Source organism: Chanos chanos, chromosome 12, assembly GCF_902362185.1.
Source record: "Chanos chanos chromosome 12, fChaCha1.1, whole genome shotgun sequence".
Lineage (NCBI taxonomy): Eukaryota > Metazoa > Chordata > Actinopteri > Gonorynchiformes > Chanidae > Chanos > Chanos chanos.
The window spans coordinates 3,616,967-3,631,816 of record NC_044506.1 but is presented as its reverse complement, the minus strand read 5'-3'; positions in this window follow the sequence as shown (position 1 = coordinate 3,631,816).

Below are 14,850 nucleotides of genomic sequence, written 5' to 3'. Positions count from 1 at the left end.
ACACACACACACACACACACACACAGTCCCTCATTGATCTTGTTTTTCCTATATGTGAGTCTCTCCAGCAGCTAAACTTACAATCAGAGAATCTTCCATGTGATATGTGATATTCTTACATTTCATATCGAATCCATTCAAGTCCACTGCATGTTTGTGTTTTACTGCTTAAGTGTTATTTTCTTTTCTTTCTCATTCATGATTAAAATAAAAAGCTTTTTATTGACTGCCACTCCTGTTTCTATGTATATCATGAATAAAATCTTTCATCAAAATCACACAGTAAATCATTCCAAACATCCATAAATGTTCAAGACAACATAAGTCTCAACATCATCATGAGTAAATTTTTCGTTTGGGCATATATCAGACTACCCATAAAAAGTAATTAGATTAAATGAGTTTGGTTAAGTTGGTTAATTAATGAACACAAATAGTTGTTCCAAAAGAGCAGTTTTCACAGTTCTGCAGAAGAGCGGTTTTTATTTTTCACCAAATGAAACAAACCAAAAGAACCCATGTGGCCATTTTACTTTGAGGTCAAATATTTAATTTAAGATTAATAAATTAATACACGTATAAATCATTATTTTTCTATTTTTATTAAAATCTTAATGTTGTATTGAAGTTTCTCTTTAAATGATAAGTGATGAAACTTACTTTAGTTTCCTGGATCATGCAAATCTGACTTTCAGCCTCACAGCACCCACTCACACAGCCCCAAACCCCCTGAGACTGGAGACACCTGTGTGTGTTTGAGGTTTAAGAACTGAGAACCTCTGTGAACATTTAACTTCTCTTTTTGATCAAACAGTTTGTTCTTTGTTAAAAAGACAAAGTTTAACACATAAATAATACTAAGCACAACAGGAAAACTTTGCTTCAATTAGTACAAAAGAGTGTTTCAGTGTGTTTAAGGTTTAAGAACTGAGAACAGTCTTTTGCTACTTAAAAGACATATAAGACTAGCATGTTTTTTTTTTTTTTTTTTTCCTTGGAAAAACCAAACTGTTGAATTGCCTCTATTCCTCTGTATGACTTTATTACTATGGAAATGAAAGTGAAGAGTTATGTGCTGTGTGTTAATGAATGGACATCCAATAGGACTAGTATTTCACATGGGCTTTCGCAGGGCCCTGTTCTCCAGTCTCTGGTTTATCTTGTCTACATTCATGATGGAGGTGATACATCTCCAAACATGTTCCCTATTCTCTTTGCTGATGATGCTGATGTGCTATTGTCACAGAGGAAATCTACTGAATTAATTAACGGGGAATTTATTAATACCAAACTGTTACATCTCTAACCATTTGTAATCATTTCATAAAATCCCTAAAGTGTTTGTTAAGGGCAGAATGAATGTTGTAATGTTCTGGTAAAAAGTCATGTCTGTAGATTGTAAAGGATTCAGCTTTCTATGATACAGCAATGTTTCAAGCTAGTTTAGAAAAACAAATCATAGAAATTGAATGACGAATGTTGCAGGTTTAGGGATTCCTGGTCAAAGAGTGAACCTTTGTTACTTTAACATCTGTTGGCAGATGGTATCGCTGTTAAATACTTGAAAAGAGATGAAATCATTAACTATTAGACCTAATCTTAAACCCACATTACTATCAGTGTTGAAGATCAGAGTAAATATCAGAGTGACTCGTCCTGATAAACTGGGCTCTGAGTGTGTGTGTATGACTGGGTCATTTCATATCAGTCAAAATATTCAGGGGTGAAAAATCTGAGTTAATAATTCTAACAAACATGAGCCAAAATTAAAATACTTCTAGTGAGTTGAAATCTTAATGTGTATGTATGTGTGCGTGTGTGCCATTGTCCCATCTCCTCAGGGCGATGATCTAATCAATATTCATTACCGTATCAATTTTCCAGCGTATGTATTTGGAATTATGGAATGATTATAGTGAGTGTATTGTAGTTATTGTAGCGTGTGATTGTTCTCCTCCACAGAGTGTGTGATTGTGCTGTATCACATCCTCCCCGTCAGCACCTGCAGTAGGTCCCAGCTGCAGCAGTGCAGTCTGTGTGCAGTCTGACTGAGGGAGGTTTTTGTACGGCTCTATATCACTGTGTGAACACCCAGTTACCACTGATCTTATGGTCACTCTGACAGAAATAACCTCCTGCATCTTCAGTCTGGACTCCTGTGATGGTCAGAGTGAAGTCAGTCCCAGATCCACTGCCACTGAAACGATCTGGAATTCCTGAGTCTAATTTATTGGCCCAGTAAATGAGACGTTTAGGAGCCTGTCCAGGTTTGTGTTGGTACCAGTACAGGTTGACGTCATTATAAACTTTGAGGCTGATTTTACAGTTAATCGTGACTGTGTCTCCTGGAAGAGCAGATTTCACTTCAGGAGTCTGAGTCACAGTCACCTGTCCTCTGGATTCTGAAATAAAACAGAAATAAGTAACAAGGACATGAAAATCAAAAATTTCTACAGAATTGACTACAAAATATGCTTGAAAGTAATTATAAATGAGAATAATTTATTAGAATATACTTTTAATTATATATTTCAGAATTTTGCATTTACCTTTTGTATGAAACACAAGTGTCCAGATGAAGATGGTGATGAAAGTCATGGTGTCTGTGGGTTAAGTTAGTGGGGCAGGCAGCTCTCAGTCATCAAGTGTTAAACTCACAGGGCTATAAACACTCCCAGAGCACTGAAGCATGTGCTGCCAATGCAAAGTTTTCTCTCTCTATGAAAATCATCTCCCTGGGTAATGTCAATACAGTAATCTATGTATGATCAACTAAAGTAAAAAATAAATGTGAAAAGAATTTTTTCGACACATAAAGTGTGTTAAACAATCTGTTATCAGATCTTTATTCAGCTCTAATCAGAAATATGATCTGAGAGATTCTTTTCACAAATCTTCTCTCTGAACTCTTTTAAGTAACAGGCGATAAACAGAAAGAAACCAACAAGTAGAGAGACAGGTAGAGAGACAGGACTGTGGAGGAGAAGAGAGGAAATGAGGTCATAACATGTCTCTCATTATCACCATGATGAGGTCACAGGTCAAATGATCACATCACTGATTCACTGAGGTCAGGGGTCACAGGTCACACTATGCCCAGATATGTGGAGAATTTTACAGACTTGGATATGGGAAAATTAATGCATCTTCACATTTAATAAATTATTCATAATTGACCTCATATGATGAAAATGTGTTTTTGGACAGTGTTCCACACTGCATGGAGAAAGTAAAATAATGACAGTTCTCCGTCAGAAATGTGCAGCTGGTCTCTTTCACACAGACACATTCATATGGAGTTTATCAGTAAATCGTTAAAGGACATTGAAGTGGGTCTATGTTGTCCAGGCTGAAACTTAAGTCAGTTCTGGGCTATGAGGGAGTTTTCAAACTCGCTAACTGTGTCTCTGCTGCACGGCTTTGTGTCACTCTAGTGTGACAGAGGTTTTTGTACGACTGTTTCATTACACTCAAACACTGTGGTGGAGGGACCAAACTCATCCTGGAAAGTATTTATTCTTTCCTCTCCTTCTACAAAATGTGCTGTTTTTTTATTTATTATGTTAAATATTCACAGGAGAGACAGTTGGAGAATCTGAAAACATATTTTGTTAGCAATGCAACAGATAGATTACATGTTTTAACACTAGAAGCGCTGAGCGCCGGTCATTTGACCGCTGTGACGTCTTACTCCCTGACCTGCCATCATTGCTGACAGCCAGGTAACAATAATGTTTGCCCTGAGCCTTGGCATTGTTTGTCACTGTTGTGAAATTAAACCATTTAAATGTTTGTTTCTTTTGAAGAATGATGGTATCAATCCTAAAGCTTGACAATAATTTGTCCATAGATTTAATGAGTGAGTAGTTCAGTGGACTACACTCCACACAATGGAATAACAGCCCAACGCTGTTTTTTTTTTTTTTTTCCTTTGAAAGATGTGAATACATTTAGTGATTGTAACAGACTGATGGAGGTTCTTCATGCATGTGCAGATTGGCTGAGGCTATATTAGAAATTACCAGGACAGAATGAAGACTTCTGGACACTTACAGGTTTCAGGATTCAGCGAAAGTAGGGTTGTCGACATAAGAAGCGCCGAGCACCTGTCATTTGACCGTTTTGACCCAAAAAAAATTAAATCTTTGCACTTGATCAAATTTCAGGACCCTCCTTTCATGACTTTTCCTAGATTTGTGTGTTTTATCACCCAGCATCCTTAAATGTTCAAAATCACCCCGGTACAAACTAATTTAAATCTATTTTGCTCCTATTTCTCCTGTTTCTGTGAAATTGCCGTCAGCCTTGCACTCTGCCATGTTGTGTCGTAAGGGTTCGTTCGTACTAGTTTTCTGTCTTTATATATATATATATATATACATATATATATATATATATCAGGGTTTTACATATATCTATCCAGAGTTATAAGAGTTATAAATTAATATTATGTAATGTGCAAAAATGACGACAATAATTTAATAACTATGAAGCGCATTTTTGTTTCATGTAGGCCTACATGGGCGTATCAATTGTCACTAATTTTTGCACTGGCCTACTTGAACAGTGCCGAATTAGTCATCATATGACTGATAGTTCGTGTGTAAACTGTGGTAAGCTTTATTCTCATGTCATGACATTACGTTATTTTAGAGCTGCAACAATAATTTATAATATTAAAATGCAAATGTTTTGTAAAGCGGATAAACTTATAATAAATGCATTTTTGTTTCACTTACAGGGGCGTAACTAATTATTTTATGACTTGGATATTTGGCAGCACTTTTGCAAATGCTAATTCATTCAATATAATAACACCCTACGCAAGAGACGGCAGGGTGTTATGGGTTGAACAATGGGTTGAACATACATGGGTTGAACAAACTGCTGGCAGCCCTCGGGGTAGAGCGCGGGAGGGCAATATCATGAGAGAAACCCCAGGACCCACATGTTATGCCAAGGACAATATTACAAGTCCATTGAGCAGTTTAGTGTGTTTGATTGACACAGAAATGTCGTGAAAGAATCAGAAATACTCTGAAGCAGAAACTGATCGAAATGATGCTGATAAGTTCAAACTGCGGGTCTCCTTTATTTGAGATGTATTACGGGCGGTAAAAGCATGAACCTGGATGACTACTGGTCTGCTAACTTGGGAAATCCCATTTTCAGAGACGGATGTCTCGACCGAGATTCCAAGACATCATACACTATCTGCGCTTTGATGACAAGAATACAAGGGCTGCCCACCTTGTGACAGATACATTTTCGATATTAGATTTTTGATAAAGTATTGCTTCTTACACACCTAGTGAGAACATAACTGTAGATGATCAACTGTTCCCTATTAAGTCGTTACTGTGTCGTTTCACACAGTACATGGCCATTAAACCGGGCTAATTTGCTATTGAATTCTGGGTAGCTGCAGACATTGAAACAAAATACATGTTGAACGCAACTCCCTATCTAGGGAAAGATGACAGTAGGCCGGCAGTAGGCTGAAAATTTCTTCACCTTGTTGGCACTGGCAAACAATCTTTTGGCCTACGTTGAAGGGAACTTCTGAGTTGGCCAGTTGACCAAGTGATTCATGACATGGTCTTTAGGAGGGGGTTGGGATCACACCTAGGCTATTGTTCTAGGCTGTCGGTCGAATATCCCTCCACTTGAAATGCAAACACAAAACAGCGAGGTACAACATTCCCTGCTTGAACAGGCTGTGAAAAAGGGGTTACAGCATCCTGACACATAGGATACTAAATAGCTTGAAAAGCTCTTTGTTATCTATTTATTTACTTAAAAAAATTGTTTCATGAGGAACACACACAAAACTAAAGAGGAGAACGCCATCTTGGATGGAAGGCCAGTGTAGGTCCTCCCACACAGCACAGTTGTCTGCACTGTGTGGGGTGCTACAGAATAGACTGGACAAAGACCAAAAATATGTTTTGAATCACCATGCACGTGTTGGTGCGGATAGATTCACAATGGAGACCATGGAAGCTGGGTTGTTCTTGGGAATGCTCAACATTTAGAGTTTCATTTATGCTCGCGTTTATATTATATACCATGTTATTGCAGTGTATTCAGTTCTAATGTACTCTATTATGTTATATGTTGTACACTGATATATATATATATATATATACACACACACACATACACACACAGACACACACACACACACACACACACACACATATATATATATATATATATATATATATAATTTTCAATTTATGTGCCTTACAATTTATATTTTCTTTAGGGCGGCATGGTGACGCATTTTCTAGCGCTGTCGCTGTACAGCTAGAAGATCTCGGGTTCACTTCCCGGCTTGGCTAGGGTCTTTTCTGTGTGGAGTCTGCGTGGGTTTCGGGGAGCTCCAGTTTCCTTCCACAGTCCAAATGCAGGTTTGGTGAATTGGAGACACTAAACTGTCCCTAGTGAGTGTCTGTGTCTGCCCTGTGATGGACTGGTCACCTGCCCAGGGTGTTTCCCTGCCTTTTGCCCTATGAGCACTGGGATAGGCTCCAGCACCCCCCATGACCCTAATCAGGATAAGCAGCTTAGATAATGAGTGAGAATGAATGTATTTTCTTTATTTATAATAAAATTTTTGTGATTCATTTTTGTTTGCCAAACTATCTATACAATCTACCTATGAACATAAAACAACACCAACAATAACAATAATAATAACAATAAAAATATTAATAATATAAATGTGGGAGAGACTCCCCGGTCAGGGCCAGATGTGACCGAGTCCCTTCTCCACACTAAGTGCTTTACCTCCTATACTAAGTTCTTCTTATTAAAAAATAAATTCTAAGTTTCAAAAAGCAGTCAAAGTCTTCAGGAGTCCGATGCAGTGTAAGTTTATTGCATTTAATAGTGAGCAAAATACAACAAACTGAGTCAGGTCCCAGGGAGTGACTGAATCTAGTACAGAAAATCATGCACTTACATTTAAAATTTTACCTGCATGCAAAACCTGTGTAACCAATAAACACATAACACAGTTGTATGGTAACACCCCTTACATCATCCGTTTTTGCATGGTCCATCCCATTCCAGACATTTCCCCAAATTTTCCCAGAATTTCATTATTCCATACATCACTGTTTCCGATTTCCTTTTTTGGACAGCAAAAATGATGATTCAGCCATGTCCTTACTTTGCTTTGGATGCTTTACCATGTCCCCGATCTTACCTCAGATATTTTAGCCCTTAATGCAGGTGTTCGTTATCAAGTGATGGCTAGTCCATGCAAGGCGGACACTGATGCCACTACAGCCCAGCCATTACTTATGCTTCCCTGTCACTATAACCTAGATATTACCCTTTTTCATATTGCCTCTATATTTTGCTGATGTTGCATCTTCCTTTTTTGGTATGCCGAGGCCCTCCTCCGTTGGCTTCAACTTATAGAGGCCTTCTTCCATTTAAGAGGCCTTCTTTTTTTGTTTGTCGGGCTGTTTCGTGTGTAGATGCTGCGTGATTACATCGGAAAATTAAGCGAAAATAAAGCAAAATATTAGCACACAAACGAGTTCCATTGAACTTCCTCTCATTACACTAAAAATATGCCTCCGGTATCTCAGTGTGATCGCTGTTTATCACTGAGTAAGGAGATTTTAGAACTTGAGAGCCGGATTACCAACCTTCACTCCATCAGGGAGGATGAAAGATTTTTAGACTCGCTCCATGTAGCACCCCAAAACACTGAAGACTCACGCTTGGAAACATCCACCCACTGGCCTCCCACTACCGCTGAACAATGCCGTTTGATGCCGGCGAAAGATCCCGAAGAAAACCCCTGGACCGGACTTGGAGCCAAACCAAAAACCATGGCATGCTCAACACCGATCGCCACAACGTCATGGTCCAATGTCCAGTTTCACAGGCGAAGGGGAAGACGCTTCAGCTGTCACCCGCCACAAGTGGAACTAAGGCTAGAAAATGGGTTTTCGGCGCTCAGTGAGCAAGATAAGTCTGCCGCGGTGACCGGATCAGATGGCAATCCCAGACCGACAACCACCAACATGGCTGCTCCTTCTCTGGGTACCTCTCAACCCGAGAGTCAGGATAGGAACAGGCCTTCTCCCCGACGCCACTCACCACCTCGTCCAGTGCCGAAGTTCGCACCACCAAGGCAGATCGGCCGAGAGAATTCCCGCCGCACCTTCTCCGCCGCCCGAGAGAAGCCTCACCGCACCTCCACCACAGGCCCTCCCTCCACTCTCGTTATCGGGTCCTCCGTGGTGCGGCACTTCAACCTCCCAACGGCCGAGACCCTCTGCTATCCGGGAGCACTTGTCTCACACATCAACTCATCCATCCCATCCATAGTTAAGGACCACCCGACCGCATCTACAGTCTTCACTCATATTGGATCTAATGACATTAAACTCCAGCAGACTGAAAAACTGGAGGCAGATTTCAAAACTCTTATAACCACACTACTTGACTCCGGGAAACAATGCATAGTCTCTGGTCCTGTTCCCTCAGTCTGTTTTGGAGACATGAACTTCAGCCGCATTCGCCAACTACTCGTCTGGCTAAAGGGATACTGTAGTGCACTAAATATACCATTCGCGAATAATTTCGCAAGCTTCTGGAAAAGACATGACTTGTTTGCACGGGATGGACGGCATTTACATCGTGCCGGAACAAGATTATTAGCCAATAATATCGAACTTGCGCTTCAATCACACAAAGCTGTGAACAACTGACACCTGGTGAGTCCGATGCCAATCAGCTGTGAACTCATATCACATGCAACACATTATTTCAATGCTACCAATTCTAATACAGCATTTAGCACCTTGCTCTTGGCTCGGGCGAACACTGTTTCTACTGTCTCAAAGCACATATTCCCTATTAACTCTGCCATACCTATACCTCTCTGCACAGATACCTTGCCTTTATCTCTCATTCCATCTATTACTACTGTGCATAGAAAACATAGGTTTAGGCTTAATGCTGGTTCCAATCACGGTAACCTAACTAATGTAGTAGTAAAACCCTTGATCCATACGAAGTTGGACTTGAATATCAACATGGCACTTTTGAATGTAAGATCACTCACAAATAAGAGTTTTTTAATCAATGATTTTATCTCTGAGAGGAATCTACATTTTATGTTTCTTGTGGAAACCTGGCTAAAGAATGATGGCGCTGCAACTCTTGTTGAAACTTGTCCTCCTAACTATAAGTTCTTTCAGTCAGTAAGGCAGGACAAAAGAGGGGGTGGTTTAGCTGTTATTTTCTTAAATCAGTTCGGTTGCACTGAAATTGATTTAGGTAAATTTTCATCTTTTGAATATCTGTCCGTTGTTCTCAAACCTGAATCAAATATGATTATTTTAACATTATACAGACCACCTAAGCATTCCTCAGTATTTCTTCCCAAATTCTTTGAACTTATGTCCATCGCTCTCACTAGTTATGACCAACTAATCCTCATTGGAGATATGAATATTCACATTAATAACAGTTCTGACTCAAAGGCTGTGGAATTTATGAGTCTCTTAGATAGCCTAGCACTAACACAACATGTTACCGAAGCTACACATCGACAGGGAAATATTCTTGACTTGGTAATATCACATGGAATAAGCATCAGTAATGTTTTAGTGTCTGACGTTGCTCTCTCTGATCACTACTGTGTACTCTTTGACGCTCTGTTAAATATGTCTCAGACCAAAAAAGAATTCATAATTCTAAAGCAGTGCTTAGATGCCACCACAGAACGACATTTTTCTGAATTTGCAAGCTCTTTTGATCTATGTAATGCACACTGTTCGTTAAATGAAATGGTTGATGCAGTGAATAGCAACTTAAGAAACGCATTGGACAGCGTTGCACCAGTTAAAAGGAAAAAGAGATCACGTAACAAAATATTGCCATGGATAAATAACACTGTCCGTGAGCTTAAAAGACTGTGTAGAACAGCAGAACAGGCATGGAGAAAAACGAAATTAGAGATCCATCATAGCATCCTGAAAGACCGCATTTCCTCATATAACAATGCCATCCATACTGAGAGAAAAACGTACTTTTCAAAGATCATTGCAGAGAATCACGGCAACTCTAAGGTACTGTTCAAAACTATCGATAAATTGGTAAATCCCGCTCCAGCTTCCGACATTCTTAGCTTAGCCTCTTCATCAAAATGTGAAGAATTTGCACAATTCTTTAACAACAAAATAAAAACTATAAGAGCTGGTATTGTCAGGAACTCCAGTAACCCTCATGATCTACCCTGTAATAAGCCGGCAAGTATCAGGAACTTTAGCAGCATCACTGAAGCAGAACTCTGTAAGATTGTAAGACAGAGTAAACCGTCAACTTGCTGTCTTGACCCCGTCCCCACTAAATTCTTAAAAAATGTCTTTAATAGGGTCTCCATAGCTGTTCTAAAAATAATTAACACATCTCTTGAGACTGGTATATTCCCCAGTGCATTTAAAACTGCTGTTGTGAAACCGTTATTGAAGAGACCAAACCTAGACTACAGTGTACTAAATAATTACAGGCCTATTTCCAACCTACCCTTCATGAGCAAAATACTTGAAAAAGTAGTTTTTAATCAGCTAAACCACTTCTTAAATAACAACAATATTTTAGAGAAGTTCCAGTCAGGTTTTAGATCCAATCACAGTACAGAGACTGCTCTAACAAAAATAGTCAATGATCTTAGAATCGGTGTTGCTGCAAACAAGGTCTCAGTGCTTATTCTATTAGATTTGAGTGCTGCATTTGATACGATTGACCACAGCATTTTAATCAATCGTCTAGAAAACTGGGTTGGTCTCTCTGAATGTGCTCTTAACTGGTTCCGAACATACATTACAGGGAGACAATTTTATGTTAGTCTTGGAGATTGTGTATCAAAGAAACATAACATATCTTCTGGTGTTGCACAAGGAAGCTGTCTTGGTCCCCTTCTTTTTTCATTATATATGTTACCACTAGGTAAGATCATCAGAGAACACAATGTTAACTTCCATAGCTATGCTGATGATACACAACTATACATTTCCGTTGAACCAAATGACATAAATGCAATATACTCCTTGACCACTTGCCTGTCAGCAATCACTCAATGGATGAGTAATAATTTTTTTAAAGTTAAATGAAAATAAGACTGAAATACTATTAGTTGGCCCCAAACACAGAAGAGATGCACTTTCTACCAGACTGCGACACCTAGGCCATCAAAACAAACTGTCACAAGCATCGGTGTAATTTTAGACTCAGATTTAAGTTTTAAACCCCACATAAGCAAGGTAACCAAAACAGCCTTCTTCCACCTGAGAAATATTGCCAGAGTACGTGTAACGGAGTTAGAAAATGAAGTAAATATTTATTATCAATTTGCTATATAAATTTCATAGAGTTAAGCATAAAGAAATGGTGTTTAAGAGCCCCTAGTGGTGTGTGATTTGCCGCAGATTGGTTAATTTTGGTCCCTCCGAGTTGCCGTACCCCAGTAGAAGAATTCCTCTTGCTGCGGGTACGTTAATGCACTTTTCCTCATTTCGTTTTTTAATAAGAATTTGAGAAATAATATGTTATAATCTAAAAACTTCACTGCACTTTGACCATTGGTTATACTAGCAAATATATTGAAGATAAAAGTAATGTTTTGTTAGATAGTTACAAGTTCATGGGCGTTTTTCATTTTACAATTTAGTGTGTAGTTAACTGGCGCCAAATTTTTGTTCCGACCGTTCGCTTTGCTAGTATAATGAGTGATTGATTTTGTCTTATAGTGCATGTGTTTTATGTTCTCTCCCCCTTTTGTCTACTCAAGGTCTGCGGTAATCACACGCCATTGTCTTTTTGAAGAAATTAAAATTTTCTGTTAATTGCCTTCCAGGTACGTTTCATGTATATAGTTTCTTTACATTTTTGTAACATGCTAGCGAATGTATCAAGCTAGTATAGGCTGGTAATGAGTGTTTCTGTGTTTTATATAAAAAAAAAAATGTTTCTTCTGTATTCTGGCATTGAATTTGTGTTGTTGTGGATTGAGTGGAGTGTATGATTGTCGTTGTCGTTCGGTATGTGTGTGTGTGGGAAAACCCCCAGTAGAAGAATTCCTCATGCTGCGGGTCTGCGGTAATCACACGCCATTGTTTTTTTGAAGAAATTAAAATTTTCTTTTAATTGCCTTCCAGAATAAAAATAGATTGAAAACTTCTTGTGTTCGCTTCCATTTCTTGGAGGGGAAGAGATCCGTTACATACGCCCATTTCTAACTCAACAGGATGCTGAGAAGCTCATTCACGCTTTTATTTCAAGTAGACTGGACTACTGTAATGCTCTTTTTATTGGTCTTCCAAAGAAGTCAGTTGAGAATCTTCAGCTAATTCAGAACTCTGCTGCTAGACTTTTAACAAAAACAAAGAAGAGAGAGCATATTACTCCTGTTTTAGCTGCACTGCACTGACTCCCTGTATCTTTTAGAATTGATTTTAAAGTCCTTCTGCTTGTGTACAAAGCTCTTAATGGTTTAGCACCCTCTTACATGACTGATTCTCTGTTGTTTTATGTTCCTTCACGAGCCCTTTGGTCCTCTATAGCAGGTCTTTTAAACATTCCAGAGGTCCCCAAAAATAAAATTGGGGAAGCTGCTTTTATCCACTATGCACCTAAACTGTGGAACACCCTACCAAGAAGTATTAGAGAGGCAGGCTCAGTGGACAGTTTTAAACGGCAACTAAAAACATACCTTTTTAGTCTAGCGTACTATTAGCAATTTTCTCTTTTGTTTTTCTCTTTTTTTGTCTTAATGGTTTTTATTCATTTTACCGATTCCTCATTTTTTCAAATCTTTTTTAAATCTCATTTAATCTATTCTTTTAATTATTTTACTCTAAACTGTATTATTTGTCTTGACAATTTCTACTGTTTTATGTCTCTTGAATTATGTGGTTTATCCTTGCTTTTTTATTGTTTGGCCTATTTTCTACCATTTTATTTATTTTATTTATTTCATTGCTTTTTATTTTTATCATTATTACTTTTATTTTTCTTTGTACTGATATGTAAAAGCACTTTGAGCTACATTCTTGTATGAAAAGTGCTATACAAATAAAGTATTATTATTATTATTATTATTATTATTATTATTATTATTATTATTATTATTTCATTTCTCCAACATAAACCATATGAAATCATGTTTGGGGACACACAATGGACCAATGGGGAAGGGTTTTACAAGGGGGGCAAGACATTGCTCCACTAATCCAAAGTAAGACTTTGGACCAATTGCAGGATACCTGGTGGCCTAAGGTGTGAAGTGCAAATGTTCCCTTACAAGCACCCCCAAAGGATTATTTACCATGGCAACTGAGGGCTCTAGGCAGACCCAAAAACCTGGTACATATTCAGGAGTATTCCATGCCGCGTAACAGAGCTGCAAACTGCTGGATAAAGCGGATTACCTGTATTATCAATTATAGATTATCAATTTCATCGGGACACGTGGCAGCACTGAGACAGTCTATTGGGTTTCTACACAATCAATTAATCTACACTGGATTAAATCAGATTAGCTTTAGATTACTCTCCGTAGGACTAAAACATTAGGCTCAGGTGGAGGCCAACTAAGACCAGGGACTGGACTGTTTCTCTCTCCCTGAGGTGGTGCAGTGTTGTTGGAGATGAAATGAGGAGTCTTCAGGCTTCACAGTGACTCTTGTGGAAGGAGGCGGATTGTGTCTGGTCACTGTGGGTGACCAGCTCCACCATCCAGCTCACCAGCGCCGCCCCATGGGAGTATCCACTGAGCAGGCAGGCCAGCATGATGAGCTGCTGAAGAGAGGGAGGGAGCAGAGACAGACTAGGCCTCACTGTAGGTCCAGCTGGAGAGAGAGAGAGAGAGAGAGAGAGAGCCTCATATTTGTTATTAATGTGTAGTTAATTTTGGTAGAACGTGAAATTGAGTGCAGAGCTCTGGTATTTTAATAAATCAGTTCAACAAATCCAAATCAGTGTTCAGGAACACCGGCCAGGGTCAAAATTGAATAGAGAGCAAAACAGTACCCGTGCAATCCAAAATCACAAGACAATGAGCAGGGTCAAAAGACAGGCAAACAAAAACAGGAAGAGTATAACAAGTAGAAGCACCAATGCAACATTCGGTAAGAGCAAGCTCAGTACCTCACAAAGAGGTGCCTGATGTAGTTTACAGCAGATTATGGTCACTGAACTGCTGGATGTCCAGGTGGTGCTCTGAAAATAATGTGGGCTTTATAGACAATTGGAATAGCTTTGAGGGCAGGGCTGGCCTTTTAGGACGGGACGGCGCCAAACCAACTCGGGAAGGCGCTGCTCTCATTTCTTGCAACATAGCGCATAGTCTCAGAACAGTTAATCTGTGACAATCCAGAGCCAAGGCCAGGGAGTAGACAAGCAGCTGCACAGAGTCATCACTCAGGTTCAAATATATTGAGACTGTGTCTGTTCCCTGACCTATGCAAAACTGTAGAAATACTCAGAGAATTTGTTCTAGAGACCTAATTAACATAAATGTAGATCAAACTGAATGTACAGCCAGCACCTTCGATCTAAAGCTAGGACTGTTAAATATTAGCTCTCTTACACCTACTGATTAGGATTATTACTGATCAGGAGTTTAATGTACTGTATTTAACAGATACGTGGATCGTACCAAATCAGTATGTAGCATTAAATGAAGCAAGTCCTCTGTTGGAGAGACTCCCAGGTCTGGGCCAGATATGACCGAGTCCCTTTCCACACTAAATGCTGTACTTCTTATGCTGAGTTTAAAATGAATTCCAAGTTTCCAAAAAGCAGTCAAAATCTTCAGGT